This window comes from Pseudopodoces humilis, chromosome 4 (assembly GCF_049639895.1).
Source record: "Pseudopodoces humilis isolate 2021_Gansu_Grassland_sample_001 chromosome 4, ASM4963989v1, whole genome shotgun sequence".
In the NCBI taxonomy this organism is placed as follows: domain Eukaryota; kingdom Metazoa; phylum Chordata; class Aves; order Passeriformes; family Paridae; genus Pseudopodoces; species Pseudopodoces humilis.
In genome coordinates, this window is record NC_142203.1 from 64978511 (window position 1) to 64996674 (window position 18164).

The 18164-nt window shown below is 40.2% G+C and overlaps 1 protein-coding gene across 1 annotated transcript in view; it reads left to right on the forward strand.

Annotated features, from left to right (window-relative positions):
* The first annotated feature begins 9731 nt into the window (after positions 1 to 9731).
* LIFR (LIF receptor subunit alpha) overlaps positions 9732 to 18164 on the forward strand; it is an 87227-nt gene continuing 78794 nt past the window's right edge. The window contains exon 1 of the mRNA XM_088054136.1: positions 9732 to 9836. The gene's annotated coding sequence lies outside the window, so the exon portion shown is untranslated. The remainder of the gene's footprint in view (positions 9837 to 18164) is intronic.

Sequence of the window (18164 nt, forward strand, 5' to 3'; positions counted from 1 at the left end):
ACTTCTAGGCTGGTATGACCGTGGCTTCAGACCTTGGATCAACCTCAGTGAAAGGGATCTAAGCTGATTCAAACAATTTTGCTTCTCATGTGGGTAGAGCATACACAGACAGCTGCAGCTATCTTGCAGAAACTTGTTTTGTCTATCTAGGGACTCCTCTGGAGTGTCTGCCAGCACAGTTGTCAGAGAGGTGTGTGATGTTTTTTTCCCCACACTCTTAACCAGTGTCTCTCTGCCAGTAAAACTTCCAAGTTTAGACTGGCTGTAGTGTGAATGCAGCTGTATCAGTAAAGCTCATTTCTCTATTAGAAGAGAACAGTGTTGTACCATTGTAAGGAACTTTATCATCACACTTATATTGGGGGCTATATCAGCATAAGCACTTAGGCACAAGTGAGAATTAGGCCATTTATCTATTGCACACCCCACTGCTGATGAAAGGGCCCAGTTACAGCCATCTCTGAACCTCTTCAGAAAAACTGAAGGATTTGCTGACTGAGACAAGTTGATATATCACTGGAGGGATTCACAGTGTGAATCTCCACAGTTCTAGTGGTGAAAAAAAGCATGGGAGCTAAAAATAAATAAATAAATCTAAGTTGCCATAGCAACCTGATGGGCCGCTGCATGTTTCCTGGCTGGCATGTTTCCGTCCTTGTTTGCAGAGTTTGTTGGCTGGCCAAGTTTTTTTGATCTTGATCATTCATGCAGTTCTTAATAAGATGTGATTCTATGACCACCTCAAAGGGCATTTTTAGCTGAAGACAAGGCAGTACCTAGATTTCATGCCTTTTATTTTTGATAAGATTATTCAAGAGGAAAAAAGACTCAGCTGACAAAACACTGGAGTGAAAGAAGAGCATGACAGAATGAAGAGAACTGCATTGCCTTTAAAATGTTAGTACCTTTTTTTGAAGTTATATAGTGTCTGGCTGTATAACCCAAGTATCTTTCTATTTTATGTCTCTTACCTGTTGTTGAGGAACATGTCATGTACATGCTTTTCATGAAGACTGTGAGGGCTTGCAGAGCATTTTCCTGGTCATTCTGTGTACTCTGCAGTTGAGTGGGAGCTGTTTTCTCCATTTTCTGGGGAACTCCAGAATTGCTGTTTCAAAATTTTTCCCATCACAAAATGGTTCAGGTAAACATGCAAATATCTGCCAGGAACTAGAAATGTCCAAGATTTACCTGAGAGCTTTAAGCCCTTGAGTTTGAAGTACGTGCTTTTGTACTTTAATGGTTTTAGATGTGGAGAAGCTGAAGGAGGAGAATCTGTGTCTGTCATTGCTCACATGAGAGGCAATATAGGAAGAAGGTACTTACAGCAGCAGTAGTACCTGTAACCTGTAACCAGTACCTAGAACAAGATTTTTAAGGCTTTCCTAGTACCCAATGTGTAGGCTCTAGAGATTATGTTTCTGCTACACCTTGCCCTCCTCTGCCTGCAACTGAAGATTGCAAACTGAAGATCACAATACTAGCATTTAATATTATTGTGAGGAATCATGACAGTGCAAGGTCCTGGAAAAATGTTTGGAAAAACTGACTCTTGTCTTTCTCAAGCAGTAGTAAACTGGTTTGTATGGGCAGTAGCAGGGGTTTAAAGGAAAAGATTGCCATTTATATGCAAAACTTCTCCCATAATCTAGAATGAAACCAGACACACATCCTGAACTGAAACAGGGGAAGCCCAATAAAGCTTTTGCTTGTCTTGACTGACTGACTGTGTAAGTGCGCTGCAGGCTCCCACCTCAGCACCCTGAGGTGCAGGCTGTGAGGTGGCCAGGTATGGTTTTGCTTTGCTCACAGAAATAACATAAAACAAATTTTCCAGGAGAGTTAAAGCAAAGTGAGCAGCTGAAATGGATTCACTAGTGTTTCAGCTGAGTTGTTAGCTGATTTGGATTACTTTTAAAAGAAAAGTCTAAATAGTTCTCCTTCGTAGGTGGACCAAAGCTAAATGATAAAGTCTCCGTGATGTTTTTTCTCAGAACAGGGATGCTGTCCCTCATGTACAAGAAACTAGACAAGTTGTCTCTGAGTGTCTCTTCTCATGAGTTCAAAACACTTTTGCCCTGTATTACATAAGGTTGCTATGGAGCAAAGGCAGACACCCTCCAGAGTCTCCAGGGTCTTCCCAGGTTTTAATAAATGCATGCAGGAGCAAGACACCCCTTGTTTCTGGTATTGTCCTTGGCTCCCAGGTGGGTTTCACCTCAAGCACATGCTGATAGACTATCAATAAGAAAAGACAGGTAATAAGACACTGAAAGCAAGCTTCCACAAACCCCTTTTTCTCCCACAGGTCTTTGCATACATGGTTCTTTTTGGTTGGAGCAGAATTTTAAAGGTCATGTTGTTTCAGCCCTTTGAACCCCGGTGTTCTGTATGTCCTTTGAAACATTCTATTCTTACACACATCTTCCAGCCTCTTTACATCAGCACATTTGGTGTAGGAATCTGCTCTTTGGATGCCAGCAAATATGACCTGTCCAACTTTCAGGATGAGTATTTGTTTAATCATGAGTTCTCCAGTCAGCTTTTCTACTTTTTTTCTAAACCCATTTCTCAGGGGATGAAGTGCAAAAAGCTGTTTTCTGTAAATGCCTAGAGTTGGTCTGAGGAATTTAGAAAAATTCAGGGGATTTGAATATAAAGGGTACAGTGTGTTTTCTGCTTTTGGGTTTTTTCCTGCCGCTACATTCATCTATAATTTGTGGCATCACAGTTAAATCATGTTATGCCACTGACATTTTTGTATGGTGTAATCATTCCTGATTGCTGTCTCTGCCCGTTGCTAGCTGATTTCTGTCTACAGTGCAGTTCTCTTGAGAAACCCCAATGAAAGGAAAAGAAATAAAAGGAAAAAGAGAGAAAAGGAAATAGGAAAAAGGGAAGGGAAGGAGAAAGGAAAGGGGAAAGGAAAGAAGAAAGGAAAGGAGAAAGGGAAAGCGAAGAAGAAAGGAAAGGAGAAAAGGAAAGGGAAGGAGAAAGGGAAGGGGAGGGGAGGGGAAGGGAGGGAGGGGATGGTACCAGAAGGACAATTTTTCTATTTCTGAATGTTTGAGTAAAACAGGTCTCTCATGGAAAATAAAGCCACATGAAATGCTGAGATAAGTTTTGTGCCACCTTGTCATCTTTTTTACGGGTTTCTTTCAAAGCTACAGCTTAAGAAACGTTGGTTACTGGAATGGAATCAGTCTACACTTTAGAAAGGTTTTGCCTCACCATGAAGAAAATAAAGGCATGATTCACATGAAATCAGTTCTGTTTCTGCACTGTACCATGTGCACCTCTCTTGAACTCCTGGCAGTGGCCTAGCATGAATGCCTTGGTCTTTTGAGTTGCTCTCAGTGTGCTGGGGTGGGCAGGTCATGAAGGAGACTGTCCACCCCAACAGACAGGACATTCTGACACTTCTGCCCTATGGCTGGCCACAAACAGTGCAGCAAGGAAACTGCTTTCTGAACAAAACATAGCTCATAAGGAAAATGAAAGGCTGTGTTGTGGCCTGGCTCTGGAAATGTCAGCTGAGTCTATCTGGCCTGGAAATACTGGGAAGCTTCCTCTGCTCTGGCTGTATGCCCACAGACTTCACTGCACTGCCCTCCCTATCCAGATACCTGCATCTTCAGGGTCAGGAAATCACTAGACAGTCCTAGAGCCAACAGTGTTTTTTACTTTGGAGGCACTGCTTCGGACATACACTCAGTGTTGCAGTAGGATTTCTGAAAGGTGTAGTGATGGTTTGTAACTCCAGATGAGCTTTAATCATTAGTGCAGCACATATGTCTAGAGAACAAAATATAATGTATGACATCTTTTTCATCCAGATCTACAAAATGGCAAGATGTGTTTTAAGATCTTTTCAATTGTACTTTCTAAAAAAACACATTCTGGCCTGCCAGCTTGGTGATACTAACTTCAGCTGAATACCTGCTCAGTTCTTTCTGAGGTAACCATCTCTTCACACTCAGCTGACTTAATCCAATAAGTCATTAGCTGGTGCATTTGTGAGACAGGACTGTGAGCAGTGATAAGAGAATTCACTCATAGCTTACTGCTGGTAGCTTACAGGTCCTGGCTATAACTGCAATCTTATGTAACTCATTAGTACAGAAAGTGGGAATCAAAGGTACTGAAGATCACTATTACAGAGCATTTCTCAACAGCACAGAAAGCTTAGGTTAGTTTTCATATGTTTGTAAGTCAGAGTCATTACACAACTTCTCCTTTTGGATGATCTGTTCAATGAGAAAACCTCCTCAGGAGACTATTTCAAGATTTAGGTTTGTTTTGGCTTGGTTGTTTTTGTGGGTTTTTTTGGTTTTTTTTTTTTACTATGGATGTTCAGTAGTCATTAAATTTAGCTTTTGCTCATTTTAAGCCATACTAAGTTATTCCAAATTACAACATCTTGCATCCCTTCTCAACTCTAATAACTGTACTATCAGGTCATATAAATAACAAGTCTTTCAAAAGATGTTATCCATACCAAATTCATGAATTTGAGAAATCTGATCTTTAATATCTCTGTGCACTAGTTCTGATTTGTGAAAACTATGAGATCTAATTGGCCTCTATAGTTTTTTATTTTTTTTTTTAATTAATAGAACTCAAATGTGGATAGGACTATAATAATTACTTTAGTAAAATCTGGTGCCTTGCAGATGACTGACTGATGTATGGAGCTCTGACATATGGAGACCACAGAGAATTTATTTTGATTCATACAGCTAAGGAGAAGGATAATTTTTTCCTTGCAGTTGAGTTATATTTAATTTTCAGTAAAACACATAAATGTAAAGACCTTATGGGTGAAATTTGTTTTACATCATTCCAGCTTTAATGTTCAGTTTTGTATAGGTTCACTCTCTAGATAACAGAGAAGCAGGCATTGAAGGCTGACATTTCTGAGAATGATGGGCTCTATCATCTCAAGAGCCTTCTGTCTCTCCCCACTGACTCTAGAAGAGACCTAAACAATTAGTTTGGGACAGATTTTCCTAAGCAATAATTTTATGAGACACCCTAAGTGCTAGTGTGGGGATGTGCCATCAGCACTATAATTACTATTGCTTATATATTGTATTCTAATTTTTTTAAGAATAGCTTCCCACAAGAAACACTTGCCCAGACCCTTGATATATTAAATTGTGACTTGGGTAAATGAGAACTCTCCTCTTTATGGTACATCCTAACACAATAACCATGTGCAATTTCTAATCTCTTTCACAAACTCAGAAGGTCAACTTCTTTTAATCTTCTTAAATAAGCCTGTTTTTCTAGGTTGTGTATCATCTGTGCTGACAGAGAAACAACCAGAAAATAATCCTGCACAAAGACCCTTAGAGGTTGTTTTCACTTTCTTCTTTTCCTGGGTTGATAGCACCTTCTTCCTTCCTTCCTTCCCATTTCTAGCAGAAATTTTCATAGCCTATTCTTTAAATCCTCCAAACATGGAGATTTCAGCATTGAATTCAGCCACCCACCCATGCTATATCTTCTCTGTTTTTCTTAGAAGAGCGTTTTCCTTAAGATTTAAGCTTCATTATTGTGACTGCACTTCAGAGTCCATTGTCACTGCCTTTGTAATCTTCCAGTCCTGGGATACAGAACAGTAGTGATTTTCCCAGCACCATACACAGGACAAACCTTACTTTCCCCCCCTTCCCTTGTTTCACAGAAATGTTATAGAAATGCAAAAAATCATGAGTATTTTCTCTCTTTAGCATTGTTGTTTGGGGTTTTTTAATCTCTATCCAGAGCACATGTGTTACCTGACAATAAGTATCTGTCTTTGCACCACTAAGATAGCTCCTTGTTAATCTTACACTGAGGAGAAACTGAGGTGAAACAGTCCTCCTAACTTTGGGATGGACAAAGCATGACTAATGGTTCTTAACAAAGAAAGGCATGCTGGAAAACTAGCCACCAGACTAAGTAACTATGGAAATAAAAGGCAGGGCTGTGGGGAAAAACATTCTGCTCATGGGTTCAAGTCTGATTTCTCCAGAAAAGACTGTCAGACTGTAGCAGCTGACAGGCTATTTTTCTTTACAGATACAGAATCTGCTGAGACAGGAAGGTGCAGAGATGGATAGCTAAGTTTTAACTTGCATGCAAAGCACTGCCAGGACAAACAAGCATTCTGGACCATTTCCTAAAAAAAAAATCAGGATATTGTTTTACTTTAAGGATATATTAACAAGAGAAGGCTGCTGAACTAATGATCTCCGTGTCATACACAATGCCACAAATTTTCAGAGCTGAAAAAGTCTGGTGAAAATTATGGTCCTGTTTAGCAAAGAAAATGCTTGACTATAGCCAGCTAAGGTGCACTTACTGTTATTTGGCTTAACTTCCTGCAGCCATGTGTGGCATAAATGGAAATGAAATGTTTGGTAGGGGTTTATGTCAGCATCCCTTCTACTGTGCTCCTTCTGAGTGGCATAGCAGCTACAGCTGTATATAGAAGAATATAGTAGCTCCTCAAGTCCAAAATTTATCTTGTGAAGAAAGATCTTATTATGTTTATAAATATGCAAGGTCTGCCTTTAACCTTCAGCCTCCATGTATACTGGCATGGGACAGGGTTTTCCAGGCAATGTCATATACCCTGTGCCTGTGTCATGCAAACACATAAACAAAATAAGTGCTTGGTGTAACGCAAAACATCTTGAAGCGAACTCTGTGTTAATAAACATGGAATCTTTGTGGCAATTCCAAAGGAAGACCCTGCATTCTTGAACTCTTGATTGAATTTAGCTCTGAATGAGAGCCTGAAATGAGAGAGCTGAATGTAAAAGCTACTGTGAAATATTGGGCTGTTTATTTGGAGATTCAAACCAGACATGCTAGAAAAAATGCAGGACCAAGTATGACAAAGTTGCACACACACAAAATCTGCTCTCAAATTCTTTGAAGTTTAGAGATAAAACAATTTTTTACAGCATTTTTTGTTATTATTCAGAGTTCTATTTTCTTCTCTGTCCCTGCTGCGGTGTAACTTGTGGTGCTCCTGTCATGGAGAGTCTGTTTCATTATCAAGGTCGTGGCTGGATACCATCATAAACCCCTTCTTTAAAGCATGCAGGAAAAAACAGACCATGCAGTAGCTGACCAGACATCTCTATTTCTGAAACAGTTTTTGGCTGAAGCTTGCATCCAAATATTCACTTGTTGGAGAGGACTCTTGTGTGAAAGATGGCTGATTGACCATGAACAGTAATACATCAGATACCTCAATCCATCAAAAACAGTATGGTTATAAGGGCATGAAGAAAAAATGTTTTCTTTTGCCACTGAGAATGAATTTTCTTCCAATAATGTCAGTATGAGAGTGAATGAAGGCAGAGCAGAAGGCAGGAATTAGTCAAGCTGAAGTACAAAAATAGTTAAGGAAAAATCAAGTCACATCTTTATTACTTTAAAATTACACTATACATTCATTACATAAATAAACCCATAATACAAAGATTTAAAATATTTGATTTATATTAAAATATCATACTATCAGATGATGAATTTAGGAGGAACTGACTCCCCATACATGCAGGATCTGTAGTTATGGGCTAAATTACTCAGTTAATCCTCAGGACTGTGGCTGCTGAGACAGGATCTTGTCAGTCCCCATGATATACCCACAGGCCCTAACTGCATTGGCCAGCCTCACCTGGGACCTCCACACACACTCTGTCCCTGCAGCTAGGTGCCTCTTTTAAGTTCATGTCAGGGATTTAGTCCCACTGGAATCATGTTTTGGGAATACTGATCTCTGGCTCAGCCACAGCCCAGCTAGCAGTGGATCCTATTGATTCCTGTCTGCAGGATGACTCCCTTTCTTGTTCTAAGACCTGTCTCATTATTATATCTGGACCTGCTTTGTTACTGCTGATCTGTTTCTTGCCCTGGGTTGCCCTCATCATATCTTATCCTGGTCCTGATCTGTGGATTTACTTCATGGCTTGACCTCAGACCTGCCAAAATACCATGAATTCACCTGATAATCTGGATCCTTTGCTGACTATGACTGCCATCTCTGAGCCTGAAGAGGTGGGATGCTGCTCATCTTCCTTGGCCATTATGGGGTCTTGGGTTTGCCCTGGCAGTCTTGTATTGTGCTCAGCTCCTGGCTCTCTTTCCCTTAAGGAACAGCCAGTCCTCGCTGTACCTGAAAGGTCTATCCAAAGCACTGTTACCACTGTTGCTTTTCCAAATGACTCTGTTCCAATTAGAGGAGAACTCAAACTGTCTATGTTACATTTCAAAGACATGATCGCAGTCTCATTTCAGATTTAAATACTTCATAGACTTTGTTGCAGAATATTTTAATGATTGGTAATGAAAAAAAGTGCTCCAATGCAGAATAATTTTGTGTTCCTATTAGCTCATATGGGACTACAAGCAGTGCATCCTAACTCCTGGGTTGAATATGCTATTTTCCACAGATTAATTTTTTTTTTTTCCCTCCAAATATATAACTCTATGTATGGCAGTAATGCAGCCCCATTCTTTAGTCAGAATCCTAGAGCTTTATTCTTTCCCACATCTGTGATACCTTGCTAAGTAGTATGGCCCAAGTTCCTTATATGAGAAGGTGACAATTAAATTGACAGCTGTCTACTGAGATGTAGTGGAGCAAATAACTGTCTGTACATGAAAAAGAAATTGTGCTACAGATACATGACAACATAGCCAATCTCTTTGAACAGGGAGAATAAAACTATTCCCTGAAATAGTGTCTGACTATATTGGAAAAATTCAGGTATGACTCTGAAAGCTGTGGCTTCGGCAACCAAAAAGTAATCACAAAATAAATAAAGAAATGAAAACACACATATTCCCACACATTCAAGCAGAACAGGGAAAACAGAAAGGATAAACACAGGGTTCAGTGTATTTACTTGGTCACGAATGAAAGTCAGTGTCATAGCTAAGAACAACAAGGGTCTTGAATTGTTTTTTCAAATAGGTGAGGCAGTCATTTGGTTAGAACCAGAAAAGAAGTGGTTTGAGTCAATGTGGCCCAAGAAATAAGCCAGATTTTCAGAGTGCCTAAGTCTCACTTCAGTTTGAAGCCTTAATTAAGTCGTTATTTTAGGGTCATTACTGGAGACTTCTAAATTTACGTACTTGGGACTAGTAGTTTCCAAAGCCATTCAGGTCAATAGCAGCTCCATGGACTTCAGAAAGCTCAAGATCAGGTCTTTAATGAGAGTATTTAGCTGCTACATACATACACAGAATTAAATATGTAATATATATGTAATGCATGTATTCCTGCAGAATGAAGCCATGCTTTACATACAGCTTTTCCTTCCTATTTAGCATTAATAAAGAGGGTTAAGCATGCCATTTCACTTTTTTTTCTCCTAAGGCAACCTGTTCCATATATGAACAATCACATTCTTGCAAGTTAAAGATTACACAGTGAGTTATTAACTTTAAGCACTCGTCATTCCTGAAAGCTATGTGGTAGAGACATTTTAGGTTGAGGCAACTCCTCTTACATAAGAGAGTTTTTCTGCCAAGTTATTACCTGAGACAGTTTTTGTGTTGTAGGTTAATATTTATATAGAGATTTCTCCTCCTGACACAAGGGCTATTGGGGAGCTTGGATATCCAGAATACAGCAAAAGCAGAAATAAAGCAGTCTTGGGCTTGATGAAACTGAAGAAAAACATCTCCAACAAGAACAGACAAAAGGAAACTAAATGCTGACTTGTAATCCTGTCTCCTGTGAAGTCTTCCTCCCCCCTACTGCTTCCAGAATATGCAGAGCTCTCTTGACACCTTGCAGAAACTTAGGAGCACCTGGCTGGCTCTCAAGGGTAAGTCTCAACTTGTTTATGAGTTCACTAGAAAAACACTAGCCTGTTGTTCTTCTTCCACCTGATTTTTCTTTTCAGTTTGCCTACAAAGGCTCTGGTCAGCACAGTTTCTGCTTCTCAGAAATTCCACTAAATAAATACTGATATGGTTGGCTTGCAACTTAAACTGCCAAGTTAAGCAGCTGTCCTGAAGGTCTTGGGCTCCCCTGGGTGCCTGAGGTTTCTGTGTCCTTAAAAAAAGAATAGAGAAGATGACAAAAATACATACTCCTTTATTTTTCTCTTTTCACTGGTTTGTTGGTCTGGGGACAGCATGTACTAGTTAACAAGTTCTGCCTTTTGCTGTAGTTACCCTAGATTGGTACTCTTTGGTCAGACAATTAGATCAGGCAACTAGAGGGCTCTGTTGTTAGGCTCCCTTTTAATGTGTATTTAGATTATGGGCAGCCTAAAAAGACTACTGTGTGTGTCTGGCTGGATCCACACAAATAGGGTTCAGGACTACTCAGTCAAATTCACTTTTTTCTTCAGTCAGTGAAAAATATTAGGATTGTTAACAGAGAGGGGTTTCTCACTAAACTGTAGTCAGACTTTTAAGGAGTGGTGTCTATGAATGAACTGGGGGAAGGCTGAGAAATCCTGCAGAAGAAAACTGCTTTGGACCTGCAAAAGAGTTGTGAGTAAAGAACCTTTCAGACATTGGCTTGCTTCTCACTCCCACTGGAGTCAGGGAAGATGCCTGTAATTAATTTCAAAGGGAGAAAACCATGCCAGCATTTGTACAGAAGTATTTTTTTAATACTTCAATATATGTGACCAAAGTTCTGGCCCTTCTGTAGCTTATGTAATGGAGTAATCTCCAAGGAAAGGGAAAATTGGCTGCTATATAGATGTGGAAACATTCATTAATCATTGGATCAGCACTCTAAACATTTCCTGTTTATATCCAGAGTGACACTTCTTTAGATGATATTGCCAGCTTCAATTTGGCATCAATGTTTTATTTTGTAAAAACAGTCTGTTATCAAATTTAACAAAAATAGAACAGTTTCCATGAAGAAAATGGTTCTGAATGGCCTTTGGTTCAGATCACATTTCAGAAAACAAATTTTCTTCAAAAGTTTTGATCCAGTCATCTCAGACTGAAAAACTGAAGGGAAACTGGTTGGGAAAAAAAGAAAAAAAAAAAAGTTTGCATTTGTTCTGTATTGTCCACTTCAGTGGTAAAAAAAAAAGAAAAATATTAAAGAGATGTGCAATTCTCTGGCTCAGGCCATAGTAAATGAGCCTATGGTGGATATCTTTCTATCTGCAGTTGTACTGCTCACACAAAAACATCCATTCTGATTATTGCTGTTTGTCTCTTCTGCTCTCAGAATTTCCATGATTAACAGTTCTCAATGTCTCCCACTCCCAGCTCCCTAGACCTAAACCTACCTCCTTTTTATCATCACAACACAAATAACACACAGATTTTAACATATTTCAGACCACTGCATGAATGTATAAACGGATTTTGCAGGGGGAGGGAGAGAGCAGAAGGAATGGGGGGAAGGAAAAAAGGTATCTGAATGCTAAACCTTCTAATATTCTATTTCTATCAATTGTCTTCAGCATGACAAGGTCTGGCTTTTCAGGCTAAATGTAGACTTGCAATTTCCTATATTAGGAAACAAGCATTTTTGGCACTGAGTTTAACTGGTGCAGAGTAGCTGTGTCTATGCAGTTAAGCAATTTTGCCCTTCAAGATGGTTTGGCTGTATACAGACCCGTAGCTGTGACTGATTCCTGGAAGTATACCTGGGAATTGTCTGGGAGACCCCTACTTGGCTTCAGCTGAAGCTATATCCCACTGTCCAACTGCTTGAACAGTTGAACAGTAAAGGCAGGTGATCAAGAATCACACAAACTTCTTGGATCTGCTTAGTTTACTGGTGTGAGGACAACCTAGTTGTTCCCCGGACTGCAACCATTAAGTTTAAATTATAAAATAATTGGGTTATTTTATGACCCCTCTGAGTTCATGGTCTCTGTGTTGTAATCATGAAATTTCTTTTTGACAGTCTGATGTATCTCTCCTCTCCTGCTACACACCTAGCCAGGGAAGATCCTATATGGTGGTGGGGGTACTGGCAAACTCTCTATTCTCTAGGGTTTATAAATTAAGAGGAAAAGGAGTTTATGAGACAACATAGTGAAGAATGAATCCAGCCTCCCAGTTTTTCCTTTGCCTGTATGTCTTAGCTATCACATCAATGCACAAAAACACCGTGCCCAGATATCAAACTCCAATATCTGTCACCCCTTGGAAAACAGGTGGATGAGTAATTCACCTAAGGTGTAAATCCAGGTGTATGTAAGGTGTATGTAAGGTGAACGTAAGGTGTATGACTGGCTAAAACACAGTAAATACTAGAACACTGTGTCTGTTCCTACTTCTTATCTGTTCTGCTGCTTCAGCACCTGAAAGAAAGAAGCTTTAGTGGCATATAAACTGCTGATGAAAGTGTGAGTGTCTTGTCATATTTTGTGTTAAGTAATGGTGAATCTCAGAGTCTGGCTTGCAAGGTAAAATGGTCTTTAGTAATCCCAGCAGAGAATAATTGATGTCAGTGTCCTGTGTCATGGCATTTTTAAGTCAAGTCATAAACACATCAATAAGGAAGGATGTATTCTAATCCATGGAAATTCTTCCCAGTGTAAGAGGAGCAGTTTAAATTCAGTGGGTTGTATCAAAAGAGGTTACAGAATAACTTAATCTAGTAATCATTTGTGAAGTTCAGGTCCCAGAATATGGCCAGCAAAAGAACTGTAAAACTCTGGCTTTTTGTTTGAGCTGTCCTGACATACATTACCCACAACAAAGCATTTGGCCTTTGCCTCCACAACACTGGCTTGTTCTGTGGCAGAGCCAGGAATGTAGAAATGTGGCTTCCAGCCAAGCTGGTGGGGAGAGGAGAATGCTCTCGACCTGGAGGATTCCAGCTCTCTCTCATGTCTGCATCTTTTATCCAGCACTTTTTGCCATTTGAAGTGAGTGCTTCTCCATGCTGGTCACAGCTGCTGTTCTCCCTCCTGCATCTGCCATTCTCACACTCCCAGCCTGGGTGGCCGTGCTGGGTTTGTGCATTGCGGGCTAGCCAGGATGTGGCTATTGAAAGGGCAAACGTGGGGAAGGCTGGAGCTTGGCTATATGTGCATAATTGCAAATCAGTCAGTGTTCACAGGCTGAGAATACCACAGTGTTTGAGCTAAGGGAAGCTCTTTGTTTGCTTTTCCTTGCACTAGTGTCTGGGTTACTTCAGCCTAATAGAAGGCTCTTTATTTTATTTTATGCTCTGTGAACCTGACCTGTCAGAAATCAATTTACAAAAACCTTATAGGTTCTTTCATCCTGCTCCTCCCAGGAAGGGCAGCTGAGAATCATTCATGATGAATAAATTTGATAGTTCCCAGAAGACTGTATTTAGTGAGCTTGAAGTTCTTCCTTCTGCTTCAAACATTCACTGAAACACTTGAGTTTCAGGTGAGGTAGTGGTAATAGAAGAAAAGACATTTTACACTTCATTTTTTACTAGTGGGAAATTTCTGACTGTTCCTGTCCTATAACTTCAGAAAGCATCATCACACAGGGTATGGTAAAGGTGATTTTACCACAAGGTAAAGTCAGTAATAACTGCAGGGCTCTGGACTCTTGCTTGACACTTCACAGTTCTTCCTGGCATCTGAATGTACCAATTTCTTGGAAGTTTAGGGTTAAATAAGTGACCAGTTTATTCTGTTGAAAAGACTGTTAAAGGAACTATTTTGAATTCATCCTGTGGCTGTGGGTCCAGATGTTAAAACTGACTGAGGCCTACCTCTAATTCTAAAATCAGTGGTAGCCTACAGAGGAATTAAATTTATTAGCAAGAATTTAAATTTCATCTTTTTCCAAAGCCTGTTTATATTCTTTACTTTAATCATACTTTCATTGGGCCAGCAAGTAGTAACATTGTAATAACATCATGCCAGACAAGCCACTTCAAAACCAGGAAGAAATAAAAATTACAAACACTGAACTGGCAGAGCAGATGACCACTAGAGGTTGCCCAAATGGGGCCACAATGTCTGCCCTGCAGACATTGCAGGGAGACAATGGGATATTGCAGAAGGCATAAGAACCAGTTCTGGAGGCAGGGTGTTTGTTCAGGACATGGAGAATCACAACCTCTGGGATTTCTATTATATGTGCCTTACTTAAGGCCATGTTAAAAGAGTGTGTAGGTATCTAAAGAGTCAGGTTGAACCTATGGGATTTTCTATGGGAGATGGATATATAGGTGCTTTTGAGGTCTTACAAGTCACTATTCTGCCGCTTTAAATACTTTCAGAGTTTGGCTTTTTGAGACTGAGACAATCAAAGTTGAGGATTACATAACTACTGAGTAGCCTCCGCTCCTGTTCGCACTGATGGGAGTATGGAGATCCTGTCCTCTGCCTCAGTGTTACTTTAACCCATCACTTAAAATACCTATACCCAAAGGGAAGCTCTGTCTTACATGAGATTGCTCCAACAAATGGTGTTTTTTTGCCAGCTTTTTAATTTCCTGTCCATCTTGCATGTGTGTTGTGATGTGTGGAGTTTTCAAATTACTCTGGCAGGAAAGCATTCTGACAAGCAATATATTGTGTACTGCAGAACTTGGTTTTAGGCCAAACAGATAGAAAAGCAGAAGGAGGTCAAAATTTTATCTCATCCCTTATATTTCTGAATCTACATAAGAAGAAATTAGGTGAGCTCAGAAATCTCCATGTGCTAGAGAACCTGAGAATAGTCTTCGTGTCTGCTTATGAAACTGTACTTGAAATTTTTCTCATGCCATTGACTCTTGCAGGTCTAACACTTAGTGCCTCCAGGCTGAGAGAGGAGCCACAGTGAAGTTCAGCCTGAATAATGCAGACTGAAGAGATACCTCTAGGTATCAAGGGTGGCTAAGTCCTAGGACCTCCATCTGTTTAGACAACTGAAATTGGAGTGGATTAGCTCCCAAGTCATAGGAAAGAACAGTCAGTTCACTACCAACTATTAGTGCATAATGAAGGAGATATGTAGACTTGTGCAAGGAGAATACACTGCAGACAGTACCCACAGCAAACAACCTCTGACTCACCACATGGTTATTAGCTAACTTTTTTAACTTAAAATTTTCTCTTAGTTAAAGGGAGAATGCTGGACATTTGGAGTTTGTACATCCTTACATCATTTAATAGAGCTAACAAGGCGGAGTGCTTAAACTCCCTATTGCAGCACGGACATCCAAGCACTGTCTGCCTTTTATGCTAATTCAAATACTTGTTGCTGCTTTGATTTTGTGCTTAGCCAGTCCCAAGGGACTCAACTCTCCTTGAGTTCAAGGAGAGAGCTGTTGCTAGCAGTTGAGAGCTGCTATTTGTGAGCAGGTGTGAAGTTGGAGGACATGGGCAAGAGAAGGAAGCCTGATCTGTTGCCTTTCTTCTCAGCTTTGAAGAACCCACATAATAATATAATTTGTAATACATATAATTTGTAATACATATCATGGTCACTTTATGAAGTGGCAGCAAACCAGAGGGGAAAGGGCTTATACATGGGAAGTAGCACATACATACATGTGTATTATCTTGGAATTAATTGTATATGTGTATGTAGGTAGGTAGGTACATGTATGTGTGTGCCTCTGCACATGCACACTAGAGTGTGATGTCCCTCTGCCAGGAAAAGCAGGGAGGAATTCATAGCTGTCCATGATGTCCACAACTAAACTAATCAGTGGTGAGAAACAGGCACTTAGCAGAGCACAATTCACCTTATCATCTGAAATTAATCACCTTTTTAAAAGGCTGTTTCTCACCATTACCTGTAAATGGGCAGAGATCCTTGTTGCAGAGGTGTAACATGAAGTGAGATGAATCCCACCTTTCCTGTCTGAGCTCTGTGGAGTATTCCACATGCAATTTACTGTATTATATGTTATCTACAGTGCTCTTTGTGTGTGACCTGGGTGTTCACTTACCAACACCAATGAGTAAACCCGACCTGAATCCAACTGAAAATTATAACAGATTTTTCCACACAGCAACCTCATTACTTATTACAGTGGTATGTGCTTTCTTAAGTACAATCTTAAGTGTAAGAGATCTTCATGTTTTGAAGGGTTCTTTTTAAAATTAGTTGTTCATTGATCTACAACATAATGTGATTGCACAGACAGTAGTATTAGCACAACCAAAAGAGCACTGGAACATGCCATGGGACAAGAGGCAGGAATATTTTAAACCAATATTTCTGCTAGTTTCTGTTACTAAAAAGAGTGTGAAGAACTGACTTGGCAGACAGTTGCTACAAGGTGAATGAATTCATAATAATTCAAAATAAGCATAATAGATATGTGCTTCCTCCAGACACAGCTGGCTAGAATGTTAGAGGGCACCCCTCAGGAGGAGTTAAATAAGCTGTGTAATGTAAATGTTCATGTTTCAGTAGCATCTGCATTGACCACAGGATTACATGATATAATGGTTGCCAAGGCAGAAGGCTTGGAACTGTATGATCTTTAAGGTCTATTCCAACCCAAAATATCCTGTGGTTCTATGATTCTCTAAAGGTGGGTCTTGGAGATGATCAGGGCAGTTCAGGTCCTCAAAATACACAGAGAAAATGTCAGTAGACACCAACCTGGTTATACATCCTTTGCTAATTCATATGATATTGATGTAGGTAATGACACAGAGGAAAAACAGGGATTCCTGAGATACACCCATATTCATCCTACCTAGCTTCAGATGCTGAGATGACCAGCTGCTTTAACACACCGTGGAGTAAGTGGGGTAAGGGCACAATGACTAACTCAGATATGGATTTGAATTGCTCTCTATATTTCCCCTGATGATAGAGAGATCATAGAATAAAAATGTACAAATGCAGGTACTCTGGTTAAATGGATGAGCACATTATCAACCCTGTAAGGCATTCATAGGATCCTCAGCAAGTTCATCTGGATTTGGTATGTCAAGGGAAGAGCATATTTTTCCCTAGTTACTCAAACACGAGTTATCAGTTGCTGTGTTTGCTGATAATCTCAAGATCTCATTCCTGAGAGTGCTGACAGAGGCATGTGTGGTGCAGATTTTAGGCTGTGCTAGCTAGAGGGAACAGTACTTACAAACAGTTCATTAACTCCACTTGCATTAGGTACTTACACAACGGATGTTTACAGGCTGTCCTGGCTGGAGTTGTAATGGTAAGTGGTTGCTAGGAAGCAGGAGTGGATTAATCCTAAAACAGAAAGGAAGGCAAGAGAATGAGTTTTTGAAAGGACAAGGATGACCCAGGAAACTACAGGCTTGTCAGTCTCACTTCAATGCCTGGTAAGGTTATGGAGATTATTCTGGGAGGTACTGAAAAACACCAGAAGGTCATTGCAGTCATGGCTCACAGCCATCACAGCTTCATGACGGGAAGGTCCTGCATGTGGACAGCACTACTGTCTGCAGTGCTGCAGAGCAGACCACTGTATCAGGAACTAGAAGACACTTTAACCCTTGCTTCCACTCTAAGTAAGAGGGAATTCTACAAACACCACCTCTTTCAGCAAGTTTGTGATGGAAAACAGAACTTTAATGATCCCATAGGGTGCTCTTTGCTATTGTTGGAAATAAAAAGCCTTGTGCAGAAGTACTGGAGAGTCCAGAGAAGGACAATTAAGGTAATTAATGTCTTAGATAGCTGCCCCTACTAGGATGGGCTGATAGAGCTGCTGGGAATATTCAGGACAGAGAAGGGAAGTCTTATGGAAGGATCACATCAATGTGTATAAAACCTGAAGGGAATCAGTAAACAAGATGGAGCCAGGCTCTTTCCAGAGGTGCCCTGTAACAGAATGAGAGGAAATCAGCATCAACTGAAACACAGGAGGTTCCCTCTGGACATCAGGAAACACTTTAATTTTTTACTGTAAGGTTCACTGAGCACAGGAACAGGTTCCCTGGATAAGGGCTAGAGTTTCTAGCCTTGGAGACTCTAATAGTCTACCTAGCTCATGTAACTCTTCATGGTCCTAGGCAAGTGGTGACCTGCTTGAGCAGGGGAGTTAGACCAGATGACTTCTAGAGGTCACTTCCAATCTTAGCCCTTGTGATATTCTATATATGTTAGCCTGGAGACCATCTGTGGATTTGTGGTTGTCAAAACCCAAGGCAAGAAACACATACATGCAAGAGGATGATAATGGGGAAGAGATCACTTACAGCTTATCTTTGGATGTTGCTGTCCTTGAAAGCTGTTGAGGAATTGGCACACATGACAGC